The sequence below is a fragment of the Chrysemys picta genome, chromosome 14, assembly GCF_011386835.1.
Source record: "Chrysemys picta bellii isolate R12L10 chromosome 14, ASM1138683v2, whole genome shotgun sequence".
NCBI lineage: Eukaryota > Metazoa > Chordata > Testudines > Emydidae > Chrysemys > Chrysemys picta.
In genome coordinates this window covers 25553940-25577425 of record NC_088804.1, presented here as the reverse complement: position 1 = coordinate 25577425, position 23486 = coordinate 25553940, and the positions used below count along the sequence as shown (strand labels likewise).

The 23486-nt window shown below is 43.5% G+C and overlaps 1 long non-coding RNA gene across 7 annotated transcripts in view; it reads right to left on the bottom strand.

The window, feature by feature from the left end:
- Window positions 1-624: 624 nt before the first annotated feature.
- LOC122173910 (uncharacterized) overlaps window positions 625-23486 on the bottom strand; it is a 193903-nt gene continuing 171041 nt past the window's right edge. For 5 of the 7 annotated variants that reach the window (XR_010592587.1, XR_010592588.1, XR_010592589.1 and 2 more), the window contains one exon: window positions 625-4215. This is a non-coding gene — a long non-coding RNA (uncharacterized LOC122173910). Of the gene's footprint in view, window positions 4216-15713; window positions 15889-20019; window positions 20111-23486 lie in introns of all 7 variants that reach the window. The other 2 variants (XR_010592585.1, XR_010592584.1) reach the window with 2 other exon arrangements.

Below are 23486 nucleotides of genomic sequence, written 5' to 3'. Positions count from 1 at the left end.
AAGGTTTACTGAGGACCATTACAGAATATGCTTTTTTAAACTGTGAGAACAACAAAGAAAACAGTTTGTTAAAAGTAAACAAACAAAACTTTGTACAAATAGTACACAGTGGGTAAAGTCTGGAGGCAGTCTTTATTTGCATATGTTAGGAGTTGCAGAAGGAAGCCTTGCCACAGATGGCTTGTGAGATCATCTTTGAGTTATAAGATCAGATCCTTTTTAAACTCATGCAAATAAACCTTACACCCAAACTTTGTCTATTAGACATGTCTCTGAATGCCTCTTGAACATGTACAGTAATTCATTTAGTAGAATGAGCCAAAGCCTGATTGCCTTAGTTAGCTGATTGAACTTCTTAAATGCACAAAAATTAATCTGATTTGTAAGTGATGTACATGGAATTTTGGCCCTGTGTGTGTATGTGTGTGTTGTGCTTGTACACAAATGCATTCCATATCAAATCTTCTTCAAGTGCATTGAATGCTGTGATTGCTGACAGGGGTGTATAGTTTACTTACTCAGAGGTAGGGAAATTCAAGCTCTCTTCCGTTTCCCCCTTGGGAAGGTGCCATCAGGGTGCTGCTTGTTTTCAAAACAATCATTAGCAAAGTAGCATCTGCCTCCTTTTGTGTAAGACAATGATTTTATTGGTACATGGCAATAAAGATCATGAGATATAGAGGCAAGTTACAAACTGCTCTGAGGCTTGGTATTCAGTTTCGGACATCAGAGAAACTTCTGTTTCAATGTGAAGTTGCAGCCTTAGTTACTATTCAACATTTTAAACAGCTGAAGTAATAAAGAAATGAAGTAGTTAAGGAACACTGTGTTTCTGCATTACTTTAGTCATTATGTTTCTGTGGCATATATGATCACCTTTCTGCACAGAGTACCAAAGCTGCTTGTGACAAAGGGGATCAGAATGGTAAGGACTGAATTACTTTGCTAAGAACTGGGCTGAAAAAGAATGATTAAAACTGGTGGCAGCTGGCACTTAGAATTTGTTTTCCTCCATCACATGAGCACACTGTTAGAGTAGGGTTGATCATGAGTAAGGCTCCGAGTTTGTCACGGATTCCGTGACTTCTGCTGTGGCTTTGTCACGTGACTTTCTGTGACTTCTGCTGTGGCTGGTGCGCCTGGCCCAGGGGCTGCTAGAGCAGCTCATGCAGCCCCTGTGCCAGCCATATTGGCCATTGTTGGGGCAGTCTCGGGACACCGCCCCCAGCAGCAGCAGAAGTTCAGGTGGGAGGCTCGGGGCTGCGGGTTGGGGTGTGGGAGGGGGTGAAGGCTCTGGGTGGCCCTTACCTCAGGGGCTCCCCGGAAGCAGTGACATCCCTCTGCTCCTAGGCAGAGGCGCGGCGCAGCCAGGGGTCTCTGCATGCTTCTCCTGCCCGCAGGCGCCGTCCCCACAGCTACCATTGGCCACGGTTCCCAGACAATGGGGGCTGCAGAACCGGCGCTTGGGGTGGAGGCAGTGTGCAGAACTGCCTGGCCATGCCTCTGCCTAGAGGCAGAGGGAGGGGGGTGTTGCTGCTTCCAGAGAGGCGTGGAGCAAGATAGGGAATGTGCCAGCCCTGCCACCCTCCACCCTCCCCAGCACCAGCAGGAGTCCTGGTCCCCCTCAGCACCCGCAGCCTCCCCAGCCCTCCCCCCGAGAACCCGGGGCACTCCCTGGGCTGCCCACCCCGAGCACCTGTGGCACCCCTGGGCTGCCCCCTCTCCTCCCCCCCGCCCAAGAATGTGTCAGGGGTATATAGTACAAGTCATGGACAGGTCTCAGGCTGTGAATTTTTGTTTGCTGCCCGTGACCAGTCCTTGACTTTTACTAAAAATACCTGTGACTAAAACGTAGCCTTAATCTTGAGTAAAAGGCTATTTTTATGAAAAGTCCTGAATTGAAGCATTTGTTGTATTAAAACAAGACATATATGTAACATACCCCAAAACTGACCATCCTATTTTCTTCTGTGTCTTTTGCAATGTTTGGGGTCGCTAGGCCTGATTCAAAACACACAAAGGTCTGGTCTATACCTAAACATTAGATTGACCTAGTTACCTTGCTCAGGGCTGTGAAAAATTTAATACCCTGTGTGGCATAGTGAAGTCAACCTAACCCCCACTGTAGACGCAGCTAGGTCTACAGAAGAATTCTACTGTTGACCTAGCTACCACCTCTTGGAGAGGTGGATTACCTGCATTGGGCGGAAAAACCCCTTCTGTTGATGTAAGAAGCATCTATGCTACAGTGGCACAGCTGCAGTGCTGTAACTGTGCCGCTGTATTGTAGACAGGGCCTAAGTCAGTGAGGTTAGGCCTGGGTAGGGTTACCATTCGTCCGGATTCCCCCGGACATGTCCGGCTTTTTCGAGTTAAAAATAGCGTCCGGGGGGAATTTGTCACTGTCCGGACTTCCCCTCCTCCCCCCCATACAGAGCGTGCGCGCGGCTTACAAAGCAGCTGGGGCTCCGACAGCCAGAGCCAGAGCCCTTCCTTCACTTCCCCCCTCCTCTCTCCTGAAACTTGACACCACTCCCCTCCTCTCTCTCCCTGCATTCACAGATCGCGGTTCGCCGTCTGGAGCTCCGAGCCTGCTCCCCTCCCCCGCTGCCGGGGGCCAGAGAAGCGGCAGGGAGTTTCTGGGGTGTGTGGGGGGGGGTAGTCAAGAGACAGGGAGCAGGGGGGAAGGTTGGATGGGTCAGGAGTTCGGGGGGGCTGTCTGGGGGTTGGGGGTGTAAGGTTTTGGGCAGTCAGGGTACAGGTGGGGGGGGTCTCAGGAGGGGGCAGTTAGGGGACAAGGAACAGGGAGGCTTAGGTAGGGGGTGGGGTTCTGGAGGGCAGTTAGGAGCAGGGGTCCCAGGAGGGGGCAGTCAGGGGACAAGGAGCGGGGGGGGGTCCGGAGTTTGGGGGGGGCTTTCTGGGGGGGTGGATAAGGTTTTGGGCAGTCAGGGTACAGGTAGGAGGTAGGGTCCTGGGGGGCAGTTAGGGAGAGGGGTCTTAGGAGGGGGCAGTTAGGGGATAAGGAACAGGGAGGCTTAGGTAGGGGGTGAGGTTCTGGAGGGCAGTTAGGAGCAGGGGTCCCAGGAGGGGGGGGACAGGGAGCAGAGGGGTTTAGATGGGTCAGGAGTTCTGGGGGGGGCTGTCAGGGGGTGGGGGTGTGGATAAGGGTTGGGGCAGTCAGGGGACAGGTAGGGGGTAGGGTCCTAGGGGGCCAGTTAGGATGTGGGGAAGGTCTCAGGAGGGGGCAGTCAGGGGACAAGAGGCAGGGAGGCTTAGTGAGGGGGTGGAGTCCTGGGGGGCAGTCAGGGGACAAGGAGTGGGGGGGAGGGTTGGGGGTTCTGAGGGGGCAGGAAGTGGGAGGGAGTGGAAGGGGCAGGGGCGGGGCTAGGACAGGATGGGGGCGGGGCTAGGACAGGACGGGGGCGGGGCTAGGGCGGGGCTCCTCCCGTCCTCTTTTTTTGATTGTTGAAATATGGTAACCCTAGGCCTGGGCCCTCTTGTTATTGCACTTTTGCAACGGGATTATCTTGCCATCTGTTCTCTCAGGCTTTTGAGAAGAGATGGCTCTAAGAGGGTTGCCGAGTCCTGCATGATAGGGGATTTGTAATTGGTTTATTTGGTAATATTAATACTTTTCAATATACGTTCACCCAGGGTAAATGGGATAGGCACACTGGATAGGCATTCCAAATAAATAAGGAGTTACAGCTCGGGACTATAACTTCTTATGTACAGCACCTAACATAACAGGATTCTGATCCCAACTGGAGCCTCAGGCCCTACTGCAACATCAGTTCTAAAATACTACTACTAAATCTCCAGGTTGACACAGCATTGTGATTCTGTTTGACGTTTACCGTGTGGTTTGTCCTCTCTCATATTTCTACTATTTTTTTCTTGTCTGCTGATAGAAACCCAGCTCTAAGATGACACTTTACCTTAGCCTGGATCTCCAGCACTTGGCACAGTTGTCTCTGTAAATGTATCCTTCATCAACTTTCCACTCTCCTGAATGCTGCACAGAATGTCACATTTGGTCGCAAGAGCACCATCAGTCTTTCTATCAAGATCTTGACAAGCTTCCATGACATACTCAGAGAACTGAACCACTATGCATCACTGGATCAAGCACTGCTTTGCAAACCACAGCAGTCTCTTCTATTTTTGGTTTCTAATCTTTCAGACGCACAGCCCCCCCTAATCTGTACAGAAAATCTGAAAAGGAAGAAAAAATAAATGAAACAGGGTAAATATATCTATTCCATCAGTAAAATTCCATTTATTAAACAGAACAGCTCACAGGAATGTGTGTGATCTCAAAATGCAATTCTTTTTAAAACTTAAAGAGCTCTACAGTGTTTATGTACCAACAAAATCAAAGCAGGTACTAGCAAGAAACAAAGAAATAGTCTACAGTTTTAACACCCACAATTAACAGCGCTTGACCATGCAACAGTGCATGGATGTTCACAAGAATAGGAACTTTGCAGTGCCCCCAGTGGCTGATCAGAGAGCAGTGCTGATGAGTTTGATGGGAATGTCCAATCCTGTCTTCTTCCTTAGCCAAGGACAGCAGGAGCTGTGTGTGGCCTTGAGTGGAAAAATAGGGGGGGTCCTTTGTTCAGAACCAGAGCTGAAAAGTCTTCTGTTGAGGATTTATTAAAAAAAAACCTAAACCTGTCTCCAGTCACATACCAGCAACATGGAACTGGTGAAGCTCAATTCTGAGTTTGCAGTTCCTTGGAAATATTTTACCAGAGCTTGCAATGCTGCAAGCCATCATGAAATGCAAATGCCAGAATAGGATGCTGAGCAACTTTCTACTTTTCAGGAAGAAAAAAGCATCCCTTTTGCAAGCACATTTCCACCCTAAGCCTCCATTTCTCTTAATATATATTACTTGTGGTGCTTGCAGGGAAAGGGAAGGTATCAGTCAAAGCACAGTATAAAATGCCGTATCATTTTTGGAGAGAAATTTTATTATACTTTTTAAATGGGAGATAAAAATGCTGTTCATTCATCTTTATCATGCTCTTGCAATTTAGACTAAACACGGACTGTAAGTGACATGGCAATTTTGGACTCTTCACAGATGACACATTAAACAGCTTCAGAGGGTCCTGTGGCACCTTTAAGACTAACAGAAGTATTGGGAGCATAAGCTTTCGTGGGTAAGAACCTCACTTCTTCAGATGCATCTGAAAGCTTATGCTCCCAATACTTCTGTTAGTCTTAAAGGTGCCACAGGACCCTCTGTTGCTTTTTACAGATTCAGACTAACACGGCTACCCCTCTGATATTAAACAGCTTGAGCAACTTCATATGCACTCCCTCCGCTCAACAATGAGCATTTGCTGGCAAGACAGATAGGGTGACCAATATTAAGGTCCTTGAGAGAGCAAACACAACCAGCACTCAGAAAATGCAATTGAGAGCATAATTTAGGTGGACTGGACATGTCATTGGATTGGAAGACCACCTCACTCAAAACAGATCTTGCAAGAGGAGCTGAGTTAGGGCAAAAGAAAAGAAGGGTCATCCATATAAACACTTCAAAGATAACTTCACGAGTCATCTCCAGTGGGCTGGCATCAATCTTAAAGAACTCGAGCAAATGACTCAGAACAGGACTCATTGGCGGTCTCTGACAAGATCAGTATGTAAGAGGTTTGAGCGGGATCGACGAAATTGTCTCCAGGCTGCACGTGGACGCCGTGAGTTGCATCATCAAACATCATAGATACGAACTTTCCATACCCTCAGTGTGGTCAACTGTGCATCAGGGTTCCGAGTCACATGCATAGCCATAGATGAGAATTGCAACAAGATCATCATCAGCATCAGCAATGGACGACCAACGCAACACACAATTTTGGATTTGAAAAATGAGGGTTTGGTAACCTCTTAACTGAGTTAAAAAGAAAAGAATCACTGTGAGCATTTGATAGTTGGGGTATTAACCGCTATTTAACTCAGAAGCCCAAAGCATGGGAGCTATCAATCCATAATAATAATTAAAAGAATAATCATGATGATGATCATTTTGTACTTGAATAGAACCTTCATGCATGCTGCATTTTTGGGAGGGAGGCAAATATTTTGTTAACTTTTCAAATGGATAAACTGAGGCACCAAGATGTTAATGTGACTTTTACAAGGTCATGGAGCAAGTTAATGGCTGTGAGTGAAATCCTGGCTCCACTAAAGTCAATGGCAAAATTTCCATTGACTTCAATGGGCCAGGAATTAGAACCCAGGAATTCTAGCAGCTCAGATCTCTAGGCACAGAGATTTTCACAGCAAAGATTTTCATAGGCGGTGAATGAAGAATGAATTTTTAATTTAAAGAGCGATAAGTCGGTGGTATATTAACCCAAAAAAATCTAACTACTGACCAAATAAACTATTGATTACTCCAGTAATTGTGTTATTTCTAGCAGCACCAATCTCTGGTTTTGGTTTATGGGGTTTTTTTTTAGATTAAGACCCAGATTTTTAAAGGTATTTAGGCATTGCTTAGCTCAGTGTTGCAATATCTAAGTGATTTAGGAACCTACTTATTTTCAAAAGTAACTTAGGCACTTGGAACTAAAAATCCCTTAGGGTACTAAATGCTTAAATCATTTTTGAAAATGAGATTCAGGATCCTGAATCAATAAGCATTCCAACAGTGAGCACAGCAATGCCTAAATACCTTTAAAAATTGGATCTAAGTGTTTTAAATGAGATTCTATTGTTTTTCTCCAACATCAACAGAATTTTGCTTAAAACATTCACATTTCATTACTGGTATGATGGGAAACAACACATTTACTGCAATTTATATTGCTTGTGTTCTTCACTTCAACAATGAGTCATTATTCAGAGTATGTTTATGTAATATCATAAATACCAATCTCTGGTATTTATGTAGCATACTATTTGCTTGGGCAAGTTGCCACATGCACGAAAGTAGTAAACAAAGAGCCATTCTTTGGGGGGGTTAAAAAAGAGACTTAAAATGAATCCAATTTTCCTTCATAAGGCACTCCTTGTTATGTTACCTAAAGTGGCTCTTTAAGATATACAATATGATAAAACACACAATTCCTGGGAGACTTAATTATGGTTCCTAAGAGACTGGTGAATAAACAATCAGGGACAGAGTGTTTATTTTTCCCTAGGTTTTTCTTAACTATTAATGGGAAGCATGAAAATAAAAGGTCAATTTTGTAAAACCTCTGCTGTAGGAATGTATCAGGCTGGTAAAGAACAAGGAATGTGGAACTACGCACCTTCCCAAACACGACATTTCTGTCTAAAGCAGAACTATTTTATTGGCCTCCCAATAATCCTAGTTTGTAAACTGACTTGTGGCGGGTGTAAATACCACAGCGAGCCCTTTGTTTGTTGTATTTACTGTACTGTATCTTATGCATCGATAGTACTAACTACAGTGTGCATGCCAAAGTAAAGAGTCTGCCTTGTCTCACCTTGCTCTTGCATTCACACAAACAACTTCCTTCACAACAAGGTGTCAAACTCTTCCAAAGGCATATGAAATGTTCTGCCCTAGATGTAGTCCTAGAGGACCCAAGCCTGAAGAGGGCTACGCAACCTCAAATGCAATTGCTGTCAATGGGGGCCAAAGTGCTCAGCACTATACAGGATTGGGCCCAGAGAGTCTAAAGGGCTTCCATTGATTTCCAAAGCGTTGGATCAGGGCCAAAGTAAATGTCAACAGCTGAAGCAAAATCGCTTTGTATCCCCTCATGGGAAATCGATCAGGACACATTATAGCGATAACAGTAGGCTGGGAGACGCTGTATAATAGGGATAATTGCACTGGTCCATTTAAGGCGTCTCCTTTTGGCCACCCAAAAATGGCACAGCTCAAAGACACTAGTCACTTTTGAAAATCTGGACCCAGACCTTTTTGGTTCTATTTCTATCTCTGCCACTGACGGCCGCCTGGGTTAGTTAGTCACTAATCTCTTAGCATCAGTTTCCCCAGCTGTAAAATGGGGATGACAATATTTAGCTACTTCCTTAGGGTGTTGTAAGACTATAATTAATTAATGTTTGTAAAGCATCTCATGGTCCTTGAAAAGTGCTTAAGAGGATGAAATGGTACATATAATACACTAGCAAAAACAAAGCCCTAGACCTCTCTAGGGTTTTGGCCCTGCATCACAGAAGTCAGTTGGAGCTTTGCCATTGACTTCACTAGGCACAGGATCAGGCCCTAATAACTTAGCAGAGACTAGTGTTGACCTAGCATTCTTCTTCTGGTCAGTGCATTAGATTGCTCAGATTTGTAGCTTACATTTACTTAATATACACTACATTCCCTTTTTTAACCTTAGTCAAAGTCATGGTAGAATCTGTTATGTACCAGAAGCACTGAACTACACGTTGATGAGATCAGGAGTTCAGGGAAACATGAGAGCTCATGAGTTATAGATCATTGCCTAACCGATGGGACATGCTTTCTCTCTCTCTCTCTCTCTCTCTCTGTTCTCCACGTCCAGATCTGCAAATAAAGTAACAAGGGAGATACATTCACGGGATGAAGCTGGTCAAGCTAGTACTTGTTTCTGCCTTAAGGATTTATTAGAGAAGTGAATAAACATGATTGTTGTGGTAATTAACCCCATGTAAATCACAAATCCTGCCTTTATAGGCTTTTGTTTGTGCTGCTGTCGTTAAGGGCTAGTCATTGTTTCCATGAGGTAAACTACAGTTTTCAAGCGGGGTTGAGCCCTGAGGCAAAGCCACAGCAAATGAAGGGGAAGATCACACAAAGGAGAGAAATATAGGGGACTCAAGGAGAGAGAACCCCCATAGAAGAAACTAAATTTTTGTTCATTTTTTGAGATTCTGCAAGTTTAAAAAAAAGGAATCTTTGGGTGACTTTATTTTAAAAAAAGGAAGGCTTAAATTTTCAGCCACTTAGAGCCCATTCTTTCCTCAATCCATGCAAGTAAGTCCAACTGCCACTGGAAAGAAGAATAGATCCCAAAGTTCTTATGGTCATTAACAGCCCTCTAGACCCAGAAGAATGCCCACGAATATTAGCACGCCCAGGTGGAGGACAGTATAACAGCCTCTAATGTGAACTGATTCCTTTTGCTCTATTTATATTACATTAAAGAGACTCAGTGTTCGTATTGTGCTGGATTGACAGTTCTGGCATTTGGAGTGTGGTGAGAGTTTTTGTGCCTCTGCCAATTAAGGCCGCTTGTCGAGGTGGTTTTGTGACATGGACATTTGCTGCAAATAAATGGATTCTGTGCTATTAAAAATAAACACAACAGTTATGTTATTTAATTTTCACTAGTAGTACTCTGACACCTTGTGCTAAAAATATAATCAACACCTCAACAGTGGGAGACCTGGTGACTCTGTAATTCACTGGAACATGCCATAGGTGAATTGTGCAGATTAATTTCTGTAAAGCAAATTGAGATTTACAGCATCTCTGTAGACAGACTTCCAATTACTGTCATGAGAAATGGCTGAGCACATGAAGATGGCTTCCAGTTTCCACAGGACTCCTCTTACCACGGCTAGGGCTCTTATAATTTACCAGCTAACAAAATTTAGAGTGACTGACGACTCTAATCACTCGGCTGGTTTTAAGTCCTATACCAAGGAATCGAAAATACAAGCCCTTTGGAAATGCTTCCAGGCACTGAGTTAGATCAAACTGCTTCTGAATCTCTCACTCCACCACTCATTCCATGAACCCATCCCCAGATTTCTGTCTTTGGCTAGACTGAAGAGGAATGACCACCCGACAAAGGCAAAACTACACAGTACAAATGAAAACACATTTTGTAGTTCACATACCTTATGTGCTATCGAAGGCTGGTGGGAATGTGCATAACGTGCCAGCCATCTCGAACCCAGGAACTACCCTCCCCATAATCCCTCAGGACAGAAACATTTCTGATTGTGCTCCAGCTTCCCCATAAAAGCTCCATTGTTACTGCAGCACAGCCTTTACCAGGAGCCATGGCATAGGGCCACAGCCTCCAGGGACACTCTGAAGCTGCACAAAACAAGTTTTTCCAAACAGTTAAAGTGTTCCCCAGCCCAGACTCTTACATTCTAGTTGTTTGTTCAGGAACGCTAACCCACCGAGCCCTGCCTATAATACTGGGTGTTTAAACTCCACAGAGACATTTTTTCTAACATACCAGTTCTCTACCCTACTGGCCCTTTAGAACTAGGATTAATAGGCAGATTCCATAAACACAGCAGCAAGGATTCAGCCCTGCTTTAAAAAAAAAACATATAAGGGAATCAGCTAGTAGATGCGTAATGGCTGCTTCCTTTGGATTATTATGTTAGTCAGTATTTCCTCTTAGCCTAACTGTGATTTGCAGTAGCTCATGAGTAGTTCATAGTTCAGGTGCAGGATTCGTTAAACAACTTCTATTTGTGATACCATTTTATGACGAAGATAGTTACTTTCAATATGCTGTGGGAAAGCACACACTGAATTAGAAGGCAGGGCAATTGTAGCAACGCTCCCCTGATTTCAGTGCTCCAGATCAAACTGCCCTCTTAAAGCCCCTGCAAATCACAGAACCAGGAAAGGTTCCTCTGAAGACAAGAGCTGAAGGTAGAGCTCCTGCTCAGAGATTCCAACCCCTTTACTAGCCGGAAAGTAGCACAAGGCCAGCTGAAAATCTCTGCAGTGGTTAAGCTCCCTTAGGGTGGAAGCCTGGGGCTTGTGTCAAGTTCCAGTAAAGGCACGCTGCAGGGAGCTTTGTGGCAGACATCACTGGACCCACTTTGCAGCTGCTACTAGTCACTGATGTGATGCCCTTGCCCCCCTTCTATTCCCTCTTCCTGTGCTAGTGGGTCCAACATCAACCAGCGGCTCTTTGTGGTAAGTGGCTCTAGCACCCATGCCCCTACCCTCCACAATACGAAGTAGCTCACTAGTATGGGTTTTGAGCACCCCTTCTTAGGCTCTACAGTCTGGCTCCTGTGAACCTCTGCCATCTGGGCCCCCCATACTCACAGTGGGGAAGGGCCAGTATTTGCTCCTTGGTAATGTTAAAAATAAACAGGCTCCCCTTGTCCCATTTCACTCTCATTTCTTGCAACAGAACATGCCTGACTGCCTGACTTTTGCATGCAGTTACCCATCTTTGCATGCTAATAGGGGGGCCTACATGGATTTGAGCATGCAAGTTGAGAAGCCCATTTGAAAGTGTGGCCTTGAACCTCTATTTCACACAGCACATTCCTTGCTAGCAAACATCTGAAGCCACTTTGAACTCTTTCTTTCTTACACACTCCAGATGAGTATTATAGGAAGAGCTAATGAACTAAAAGGGTTAACTATAATTTACAGCCTGTGTTGATAATAACAACAAGGAGTCTGGTGGCACCTTAAAGACTAACAGATTTATTTGGGCATACGTTTTCGTGGGTAAAAACCGGTCCTCCTTTTCGCCACCTAGCGCTTCACAATGAGGCACTAGTCTCTCATATCTACTTAGATAAGGCTAACCTGACTGAAAGTCACACGCAGAGGTCACAGCCAAACTGAGGGTATTTAACGGAACTTTTTAAAAGGGGGAAAATAAGATGGCGTGACCGTCACCACTTCACACCCTGGAGTGTTTGGGGTTTAGAATACGAAGCCCTCTTGAGGGCTGCTTTGAAATGGGTTGCTCCGCAATGATGATAAAGTAAACAACATCAAACCTAGCCTTGACAGAGAGTCTGGGCAGGTTCTTAATGACCTGCTTCAAACAGGAAAGTGTCAAGCAAGCAAAACCTTTTACAGGTGACTAAATACGAGTTGTTGTTTAAGGAAGTAAAAGGCTTCAAAATAAGCTTCTGTAGCCGTGAGCAGAGCTTTCATTGAGACCTGCTTTGTGAATTCTGTTTGTGCTTAAGAACCTGGGCCAAAGCCCATTGGAATCAATTGAAAGACTCCCAGGATATGACTACACTGCAATAAAACTGGTGACCGGCCTGTGTCCGCTGACTCAGGCTTGTGGGGCTCGGGCTGTGGGGCTGTAAAATAGCAGCGTAGACGTTTGGACTTGAGCAGGAGCCTGGGCTCTGGGATCCCACCATGGGGGAGGCTCAGTTTGGTCTAATTTGTTACAAAGCCTATGATTTTTACAGGGTTTGTGTTTAGACTTATCTCAAGAGTTCCTCGTGTATGTAATAGGAGAGGAGAATTCATTATGAATCCATCCAGGTGCAGCAGCCTTCCACTGGCTGGGTACCTCATGGATGGGAACAGCTAGGAAAGGGTCATGAAATCTGGGGCCCAATTAGAGAAGATGCAGATCAAATTTGGACTTTTGGCAAGATCTTGCTTCTCACCTTGCTCTCACTTCTTTTTACACATGCCTGGCTTCTCTCGTAAGGAGAGAGCTAAATTAAGTAAGCTCCCTTGTGCGGTTTGTTTGATGCCACTGCTGCTTGGCACTAGGTGCCACTGACCACTGATGTGAGGCAATCCTTATCACCGGCATCGAAAGGCTGAGGTTACTGCACTCAGTCCCCCCTCAACCCCCACTCTCCCAGAGCCACTAACACCTGCAAAACATTTTTATGAATTCTCCTGAAATGTTACTGTGCCAGGACACGATTTTACTGATTCCAAAGGCCTGATTCTGTTCCCCTGGTCAAAACTCCTGCTAACTTGAAGCAGGATCTGGCTCCAAAACCAACTAATATAGGGTCCAATTCTGAAAACACTACTGAACTTAGTACTTCTGTATTTAGAGCATAGAGAAGTCAATGGGATTACTCATGGTAGTAAGTTACTACTACATTACTATTCTCAGGAGTAAGTGTTTGCATGATCACCCTTTAAGTCTATTAAACAATAAGTTAGTCTTAGCCTTAACTCCCTACTATATTACTACTGTCCCACTAGCATAACAATGTGTAACAAACTCTGTTGTAACTGGGTTTCCTCCACTTTTGTCACCTGTGGGGAGAAAAATAGTTAAAGATGGGAGAGCCCAAGTTAAAACTTTAGGCCTGGTCTACACTGGGGGGGAATCGATCTAACTTACGCAACTTCAGCTACATGAATAACATAGCTGAAGTCGACGTTCTTAGATCGACTTACCATGGTGTCTTCACCGTGGTGAGTCAACTGCTGCCGCTCCCCCGTCGATTCCGCCTGCACCTCTCGTGGCAGTGGAGTACAGGAGTCGACGGGAGAACGCTCGGGGGTCGATTTATCACGTCTAGACTAGACGTGATAAATCAATGCCCGCTGGATTGATCATTGCCTGTCGATCCAGCGGGTAGTGTAGACATACCCTAAGTGTGTCTTCTCCCGTAGCTTTCCAAGGTGGAGAGCATCACAAGTACCAGCTCGTGGAACCCGAGTATGGTAGTTAGTCCTTCAGCTGGAGTCTCCCTAATGACAGCATGTTGTGCTTGCTATGTAATAAGCTATATCAAACAACCACTGTAGAACAGATCTAGTTTTGTACAGTTTTTTAGATGCACTATATAGTATTGACTACATCGAACCCTGACTGCAGTGTGGACAGTTTCTATACGTCTGTACATGGAAAGGGTTTCACTGTGAACATACATAATGAGCCGATTAGTTCTACACAGATGCAGCATTGTTACTGAGTTATGTTTATTCAAGTTCTATAGTGTAACATTCCTTGCTTTCTTGCTTCATTTGTTTCAGGCTTAGATAAGATTGAAGTACAGGTCTGTCTCATCTTACGCCGGCGCTCCGTTCCGTGGTTAGCGTGTAAAGCGAAAACCGCGTATAGTCAAAATCCCATTGAGCTCAATTGCGGGCGAAATCGCCCGCACTACAGGTATAGTATTAAAACTGTTGTTTTTCTCTCTCTCTCTCTTTTTTTTTTTTTTTTGGTTTTTGCAAAGTTGTAAAGTTGAAATTGCGCATGTTAAATGCGCGTAAGATGCGACAGACCTGTAATACTGGATTTAAACGATAAATAAGGCTGTTTGATTGTACTATGTTTTGCAGCAAAAGACAAGAAAAAAGGGGAACCCCCCCATAGCTCCAGATTATAAAACAACCTGAGTTGTAAAATGAGGCTGTCACATTTTGGGGCTTTTAAACACGTTTACGTATTATACAGATACAGAGACGCCAACATCATTCTGCCAAATCTGTTTTTGAAACTGATTCCTAAGCAGAGTTTTCTGTTCCCTATATATTTGCAGTAGTAGTTGTGTAGTATTGGCACATCTCAGCAAGGTCTAAAGCAAAGGGGACTACTAGGGGGTCCACTTCTGCCAAGTGGTGAGCACTCAACACCCACTGATTAGCCATGAACTCCGAGGATGCTCTTGGTTTTAGAATGAACATTGTAAGGTATGCTTGTTGCACAACAGTGAACTCCTTAAGTGGAGATACCAAGGGAAGGCACTAAATCAGGGGTCGGCAACCTCTGGCACAAGGCTCGGGCTGAGGGATGTGCTGACCGCCGCTTCCCGCCGCCCCCATTGGCCTGAAGCGGCGAACCGCGCCCAGTGGGAGCCACGATTGGCCAAACCTGCAGACGCGGCAGGTAAACAAACCGGCCCGGCCCGCCAGGGTGCTTACCTTGGCGAGCCGCGTGCCAGAGGTTGCCAACCCCTGCACTAAATGGTGGCAACTGTTCTGCACTAAGCAACAAACCTCATGTTTCAGGTTTGAGAGAAGAGAGGTGGGAATGTTGCTAGGGAGATTGTTTCCTCTTTCAGGATGATGTTACGGAATTTTTGACAATTGTTTGGGACATTGATTTTATAAATGTCCCGAGAGAGATTTAACTTTCCAGAGGAATTAAAACATTTTAACCTCATATGTTTATTTGCCTGCACTGATTAAGACCAAATTATGCAGAGATCTGGGGTATGAACTCAGACCCTTCAACAAGGACATTGAGATTGCTGTCAAGTACATAGTCCTATCAGGGTTCATCTTCCCTCATCTCATGAGAGGCACAAAAGGCCAACTACAACCCTGGTGTAGGCAGGAACAACTCCACTAAAGTCCAGAGAATCGCTCTAGCTTTTACTAAAGCTAAATTTGGCCCAAAGGCTATAATTTTGTCTCACCTTCTTATTAATCCTTCGATCCTTTCCACAGATCTCCGACTGGTCTGCAGAGTGCATTCGTTCCCTAGAACATCTAGTGGCTAGGAGTCCCAGTCATGGATCAGGACCCCATTGTATTAGTGCTGTACAAACCCAAAACAAAAAAGAAAATCTCTTCCCCAAATAGCTTACAATCTAAGTACACAGGTAGTTATTTACTTGAAGGCATTTTTTATACCAATCGTATTGTACAGACATCCTGGACAACAAGGACAGGGTGGCTCTCAGGTGTCATTTTGGGATTGAGAGTAAAATGACCAGAGTCCATGAAATATTCCAAGTATCTCCTAAGAATATAAACATATTCCAGAATTATATCCCACGCCTACGTGTCCTGCTTTTAGACTTGGCTTGGGCGCACAGAATAGAGACACAAACACCTTTCCTCGCGGAGTGCTCATCACCCAGTATGAAGAATCCTATCAGACCTGTGTAACCAGGTCTGTCATCCAATAAACCTGCCCACCTGCTGTCGTAAATGTCAGTAATACAGACCAAATACATTCTTCTTAACAGAAGAAAAACGGCAAAGGTACCTGTACAATTTTTCATAATTAAACATACAATTACACATATAAAGATATGTTCACAGTGGTCAGATTTCTTACCAAAACGTTTTCCCCATGGTCAAACATAATAAAAGGTCACGATGGCAGTGTCCTCACTGAGAGCGATGATATTTAAAACAGGTGGAGATATTACTGTGCCAATCTGTATGCCTCAGCAGAGCCATTCATAAGACAGCATGACAGAAAAAAGAGTTTGGTGCCAGAGCCATCAATCCTGCAAGAGGAAGTGGTGTGTGATATTATGAAAATGAAGCCCAGGAGAGCAGCAGGAGTAGATAACATGCCTGCAGAACTGTTAAAAGCGACTGGCAAACGTGGTACTGATCTTATGTGGAAAATCTGTAATGATGTATGGACAACTAGAAATTGGTCAGAGGACTGGATGAAGGGAATTGTTCTGCCCTTCCCAAAGAAGGGAGACATAACAGAGAGTAGTAACTATTGTACCATCTCCCTGATACTGCACAAAAGCAAAGTTCTGCTCTGCATAATCCAGGATTACATGAAATGAAGGATTAAAGCAGAACTACCACCACAACAAGCTGGTTTCAGAGGGTCAAGGCACACAGAACCAAATCTCAAATATCTGTCACATAAATGAAAAATGCAGAGAATACAATCACCCATTGATCAAGTGTTTCTTTCTCTACTCAGAAGTGTCTGATACCAACCGGTATCTTTGGAGGATACTGTTAGACATGGGGATTCCAAAGCATCTCATTGAACTCATCACAAGTCTCTACCAGCAACAGCAGACCACGATGCAAACAATGGTAGGCAACAGTGAATTCTCTTTTCCAGAAAATTTCAAAATTTGGGGGTGGAGTTCCAAATTGCAATGAAAACAAATTTCAAAATCCTCTATGAAATGGAATTCCCATTCTCTGACATCCTCTATTTGCTCACAGGATGCATAGAGCAGCATCACTGAAAGCTTCCTCAAACCTTTATGCTGATGGCCTCAACTCTTTCTAGAAGACCCACTTCTTCGAACACAGCACTAAATGTATTGCCAATAGTGGGCATGGCTTTTTGAGGTGTATTTTAGGAGCGGGACTAAAGTCACTAATTAATTTCACATAGGGCACTGAATGTACATCAGATACTTTTTGTTCTCTTCTGAGGCTGTACTTGAATGAATGAGCCAATGATTATGAGCTTTATGGTGTTACCAATCTCTTGAGCCATCCAGTATCCCAAAGGTCTTCATCTAGATTGTACAACAGACGGGATACAACATGGAAATTATATTACATTTTCGAGCTGATGATGAGTTTACAGATTAAGAAAACAGAATTTGTTTTCTAGACCTATTGGCTGGATTAAAAATCTTAAAACACTAGATAAACTTTGCTACCTAGAAAAAACAATTATGGGCACATTATAAATAAGCAGACACGCACACAAACGTGCAAACACACTGTGGCAGACTCTGATCATTAGTAACAATGGTGAAAAAAATCTAGGCTAACTCTCCATGTCAAAAGAATTACTCTGGATTTACACAGATGTAACTGAGGTCATAATCCATCCCAGTAACAACAATTTTATAAATCATAACACTACAAAGTATTCAATATATACATGAATTTACATTAATTTAATTTCAACTAAACTAGCTGGCTGTGTATTGTACTTATTAGAAGAACATTGTATGCCATGGTTTTTTATTTAATTTGTTAATTGCAGAAGAATTACTGTGTGCTGTGGTTCATGTAATCTGGGGGGTATCTCTGTACTTCAGAAAGAAAAGGGTTTGTGTCAAGGCGAAACTAAACACATCTGCAGTCAAAGTTTGTTTATAACTTCTGACACTGTTCAGTCAGTTATGCAGCCGTTTCACTAAACAAACAAGTAGAAAGCAGGTCAATGTCCAAACACTGGAGTGAAGCTTATTTAAGTTTCATGAAAACTGTTAAAGGAATAAAGCCTTAAGCAAAACAAATTGCTTCTGTAGCAAATGAAAACACATGTAACTCTCTGGACCTCATTCTTGTCTGGGTGTTATTCAATTGGGCAATTTTGGGTCAGTGCCAGAATATAATACAGTAAATGACAATTTTGCTTTCTTGTAGTGGCATGTTTGTTGCAGAAGCAACAGCATGAATCTTTATGTGCATTGTTTTGTGTTCATACATTCTAGGTGCATGTCATAACCATCTTCCTTCAACATGGCAGAAGATGGAGACAGGAAACAAACTGAAACCTTATGATTAACCCATTAAATGTCAACATAAAGGGCACAGCTGGCTGAGCCGCTGCAATTTCTGTTCCTCTCTGGCCCTAGTTCAGCAAAGCATTTTCACCTAATATTCTCTAAGCATTATAGCCTTAGTTATCTATCTTAGATACTTATATAGCCCCTCGATACTGTACGATCTGAGCACCCACCTCACAGGAAATTGAACCTAGGTCTCCTAAGTCCCAAGCTTGCACGTGAACAACTGGACCACCCTTCATCTCTAGACCAGTGCTACCCTTCAAAAGGCTCCTGAACAGACAAGACAAGCCCATGAAAAAAACGCAGAAATTGGGCTTGTTTCTGGCTTAATTGGTTTATGAGTCGCTTGTTGGCTAGTTTTTGGCTTGTTGCTTGTTGCTTCTTTTTTTTGATCAGCTCCCGGCAAGCAGAGGCAAGGGGGGAGAGAGTCTGGGGTGCACAGCGCACCCACCACAGTCCCAGACTGCACACTGGGGGGATCTAGTCACTTAGAGTGTTGGGATTCTTAGGGATTGGCTTGTTTTGGCCTTGTTTTGAAATGGGATTAGCTTGATTTTTGGCTTATTGTGAAAGTCGGGGTGCTTATTTACCCTGTGAAAGTTGGCAACTGTGCTCCTGAAAAGAACCACTGGTCAAAAGAACCACTGGAATTGGAGCAAACTCTTTCTCATCCATTGCTCTTGCAAACTCCTGCATTTTCACACAGGTAATTGCACATATAAGCAGATATGCAATCAGTCACCTGATGTGCACATGCAAATAACCATTTGTTCATACATTTTGCATGGACAACCTGCTGCAACACTCTTTGAAAACATGATCCTTTGATTTGATAGGTCTTCCTTCCAAACTAGAAAGCACAGTACAAAACACTCCATCTGATCATATTAAACATTTTCTGCTTTAAAAAAATTCTATATATTGCCTTCTGACTTTCTTTTCCAGGTCAGCCAGAACTGGTCTACTATTGAAAATGGACAGAAAAAATTATTATTATTATGGAAGCCGGAGAAGTAAGAGTCTGTTAATCCACTCTCTGCCAAAGCAGGATTGTTCCCTAAAGTACATTCTCGAGTACTTTGTCCACTATAGATTCAAATGACTCAAGTGATTCACTAGTTTTATTACCAACAACTATATTGACCGAGATGTTGGTAACTTTATTGGTGACCAGAACATTTAAGCTCAGCTATTTTGAATAAATTTTTATTTCCTCTCACTTGTTAATGGCTCTGCTTTCTCTCCAGTATTTATTTGCCTCCACTTATATTTGTAACCACTCCCTTTATGAGTGTTTTTGAAAATCGCACTCTTAAAATATAAATCATTATCTCACAAAAACTAACGCAACTTGCTCATGTGACTACATTCCAATGGGAGTGGTATAGTATAGAACTACAGTAAAGAACAATATTATCAGACACATAGATAAATACATGGCTTTTGAAAAGGAAGTCATGCCTCACTGGTCTATTAGAATTCTTTTGAGAGAGTCAACAAGCATGTGGATCAGAGTGATCCAATCAACATTGTGTACTTGGATTGTCATAAAGCCTTTGACAAGGTCTCTCGCCAAAGGCTCTTAAGGAAATTAAGTAGCCATGGAATAAGAGGGATCTATCATGGATCAGTGACTGGTTGAAACATAGGAAACAAATGGTAGGAATCAATGGTCGGTTTTCATAATGGAGAGAGATGAACAGTGGGGTCCCCCAAGGATCTGTACTGGGACCTGTGCTGTTCAACAGATTCATTAATGATCTGGAAAGGGGGGTAAACAGTGAAGTGGCAAACTTGTCAAATGATACAAAATTATTCAAGATAGTAAAGCCCAAAGCAGACTATGAGAGGCTACAAAGGAATCTCTCAAAACTGCGTGACTGAACAACAAAATGGCAGATGAAATTCAACATTGAAAAAAATGATATCAACTATACATATACAATGATGGGTTCTAAATTAACTGTTAACACACACACCCCGTCCGCCCCCCAAGAATGAGATCTTGGAGTCACTATGATAGCTCTCTGAAAACTTCCACTCAATGCACAACAGTGATCAAAAAGACTAACACTATGTTAGAAATTACTAACAAAGGGATAGAAACAGAAATTTTCATAATACCTCTATATAAATCCATGGTGTGCCCACACCTTGAATATTGTGCCTGGATCTGGTCATTCCCATCTCAAATAGGATGAAACTGGAAAATGTTCTGCGAAGGACAACACAGGTAATCAGGGGTATGGAATGGCTTCCATACCAAGAGAGACTTAAAAAAAAAGGCTGTTCAGATTAGAAAAGAGACAGCTAAGAGGAAGTATGCTAGAGGTCTATACAATCATGAATGGTGTGGAAAAAGTGAATAGAGAAGTGCTAATTACCCTTTCACACAATACAAAAACCAGGAGTCACCCGATGAAATTAATAGGCAGCAGGTTTAATACAAACAAGAAGTACTTTTTTCACACAGTGCACAATTATTCCGTGTAACTGATTGCCATGGGATGTTGTGATGGTCAAAAGTCTCTGGATAAGTTCATGGAGGATAGGTCCGTCAAAGGCTATTAGCCACAATGGTCAGGGACACAATCCCATGCTCAGGGCGACCCTAAATCTTTGACTAACAGAAGTTGGCTATGGACCATAGGGGTGGGTCACTCCATAACTGCCCTGTTCTGCACACTCCCCATGAAGTTTTGGTCTGGGCCAATGTCAAGACAAGATACTGGGCAAGATGAACCATGGTCTACCGAGTATGGCCGCTAGGGTGTTCTTATGTTAAAGCACAGAGGTGAGCATTACTTTTGTAAGCATTTCTAGCTAATATTAGGCAACATAGTCTAGGGGGTACACTATGTTTCTGGGAGCCAGGTCTTCCTGAGCATTCAAAAATCATGAGTCAGGCCCCAGAAATTTTGAGATTGGCTTAAAAATCATGAAGTTTTTTTAAATAGTAAAATTGGGATTCCTTTTAGTTGTCTTCTGGTTTCTGGGCCTCATAGTGCACTATCAGGCTTTTCTCCACAAACAAGAGAACCAGAAACGTATGTTTTTAAAATGAAAGCTGAGATTCTTTGATGATCACATGCCTCCAGGAGGTGGGGCTTTAAGAAAATCACCAAATAGCATGAGACTTGCACTAAAACCCTAAGGACTGGCAACACCATTTTGGGGGAGATCACTCACATGTGGAAAATGGGGGCAGTAATATCTGCTTCAAAGAGGTGTCATGAGGATTGGATGGTTAATATTTGTAAAGCCCTTTGAAGATGAAATTTGCTAATTATTAATTATTATTATTATTATGAGGAAGCCAATGTATCAAATTGTTTTACAAATAAATCTGCCCTTTACAGAAGCAGCATTTGAAGCACAAGATTGAGCTCTGGATTACTGAATAGTAAAGGAGAGGTTTTTAAACACAGCCATAAATCATTCCGAATGAAAATGATTCTGCTGCCAGCATTGCCTACAGCAAGTTGAGAGCAAGAACTCTGAAAATGATGACGTGTGTACCTCATGCTCTCCTGTCATGCCTTTCTCTGTCAGTCTCTCCTCCCTTCCTTTTCTGTGTGGAATTGTATGTAATCACCCTATAAATAGAGTTTGCCCTAACATATGGCTACATCATGGCTCCAGACCTGGCCATAGAGCCTGGACATAATCCTGTCTTAATTTCAGAACAGGGCACATGGCAACAGTGTTTAATGTATGCAATAAGCATAGATAATCTCCCAAGTTAGGAATAAATTTGGTCTAAACATGCAGAAAACATATTTTAGGCTCTCGGGGCAAGTCCTAAGCCGGTGAAAATTGTCACAGTTTCATTGACTTTAACAGAACTACAACAGTTTACACAAATTGAGGATCTGGCCTCTTGCCTTTAGTGGGTGTAGGATCAGATCCATCTTACACACAATATGACTGACTGGAATTCTTTGGTTAATTTCTCTTTCAGATTCAAAATGAGGGGAACAGTGTGGGTGTAAATGAGAAAACTAGTAAGAAAAGCAACCACTGATTTTCTGGTATATAGTGTCCTCTGTATACGAATAGAAACATGAGGTGACTTGGCTCTGTAGTATAGCATAATCTGGCAGTGAATGGGGTTCTTTTGGTCTCCCTCTGAGTCTTGGCTTGCTTTTGTGAGATTGTGTCACAACTAATCATTACCTATTTCTTCCAAAGATTAATCTCATTTCTGTACCATTATTTGCACCTAGCTCCTTATAAATTGGATCCAGCCATTGGCAATACACATTATTCAGGCCTGGTCTACACTACACTAGGGAGAAAGAGGGGAACAGTGAGTGTAGAAACTGGCATAGCACTTGGAGGGAGGAGCACAGAGAGAGAAGAGTTTGGAGGAGGCACCAGAAAGCCAGTCTGTGTGCACATGGGTGGAATGCTAGCTGGAGTTGTTACACTTCTGTAACTAGACCTCTTAATAAAGAACCAGTTCACTTTTAGAAACATGGAGTCCTTCTGTGATTGCCCAGCATGCAATACATTAAAGATAGTAGTAGTGATCAGTCTAGTGAGATCCACAGCAGGGAAGAAAGTGTGATTAAGAGGAAACAAAGCAACACCTAGAAACAGAGCAAACAGGCAAGGACTCACGTCACTGGGAATGCTGGATTTCCAGACCAAAAAACATGGCTAACCTGGAAAGACGAATTAAGTCTGTGCACAGAGCTGACCATGGGGACAAAGGTGAGATTTACTGTCCCACTGGGGAACAAGGAAGAGAAGTGAGTGTGACACTTCAAGCCTCAAAGAGCATCTAGTCTAAAGACTGCAAAGACTTATGCATGTGCTTAACTTTACACACTGCAAATAATGGGACTACTCACATGTACAGTTAAGTATGTGCAGGATCAGGGCCAAGGATGGGAGACAGGGAGTAATATTTGACTCTTGGGGCCAGATTCGACTTGTGCACCAGGCCTCCAGTGGTGAGAAGTCCACTTACAGGGGAGCTGCCCGGGACTCTCAATCCAATGTGGGGCCAGATGTGACCAACTCAGCACAGAATGTGGATAAAGCCAAGGCACCCAAGAACCTCATTAATTCAGTTCACCCCAGACAGCCTCAGTCAGTGAGGATCCAGTGGAGCCTTGTCAATAGATTAGCGTTATTTTCCTTTGGTAGAAGGTATTTCTCCGGAGCCAATCCCTAGTCTGGACCAGCAGCCCCTGTACCCAGACCTGAGACTCAAGTCACTCATCTTTCTTGCCTTTTTAACTGTCATAGAAATGGAAACTCTGAGTTTATTGTTGATGTAACTGAGGAACTAAAACCCTGGAGCTGCTTTACCAAAGTGCTGTCCACAGTGAGGTGGCCTTTTCATCCTCCCTGTATGAAAAAGTAACTCATCTGGTGAGTCAGATTGCTCTGAAACCTCTTGTTCCACTTGTTTCATACTCGGGGAGGAAGGGGAGGAGGTCAGGGGAGATTACAGGATTTCTCTTACTTTCTCTGCTCAAGTACTGCTCAACTGACCAGAGTGAGCCGTATGGATTCTGGTCACAGTTTCCTTCCCCTACATCCAGCCACACCCATCCCATCCCTCATTTGATGTCAGGTTA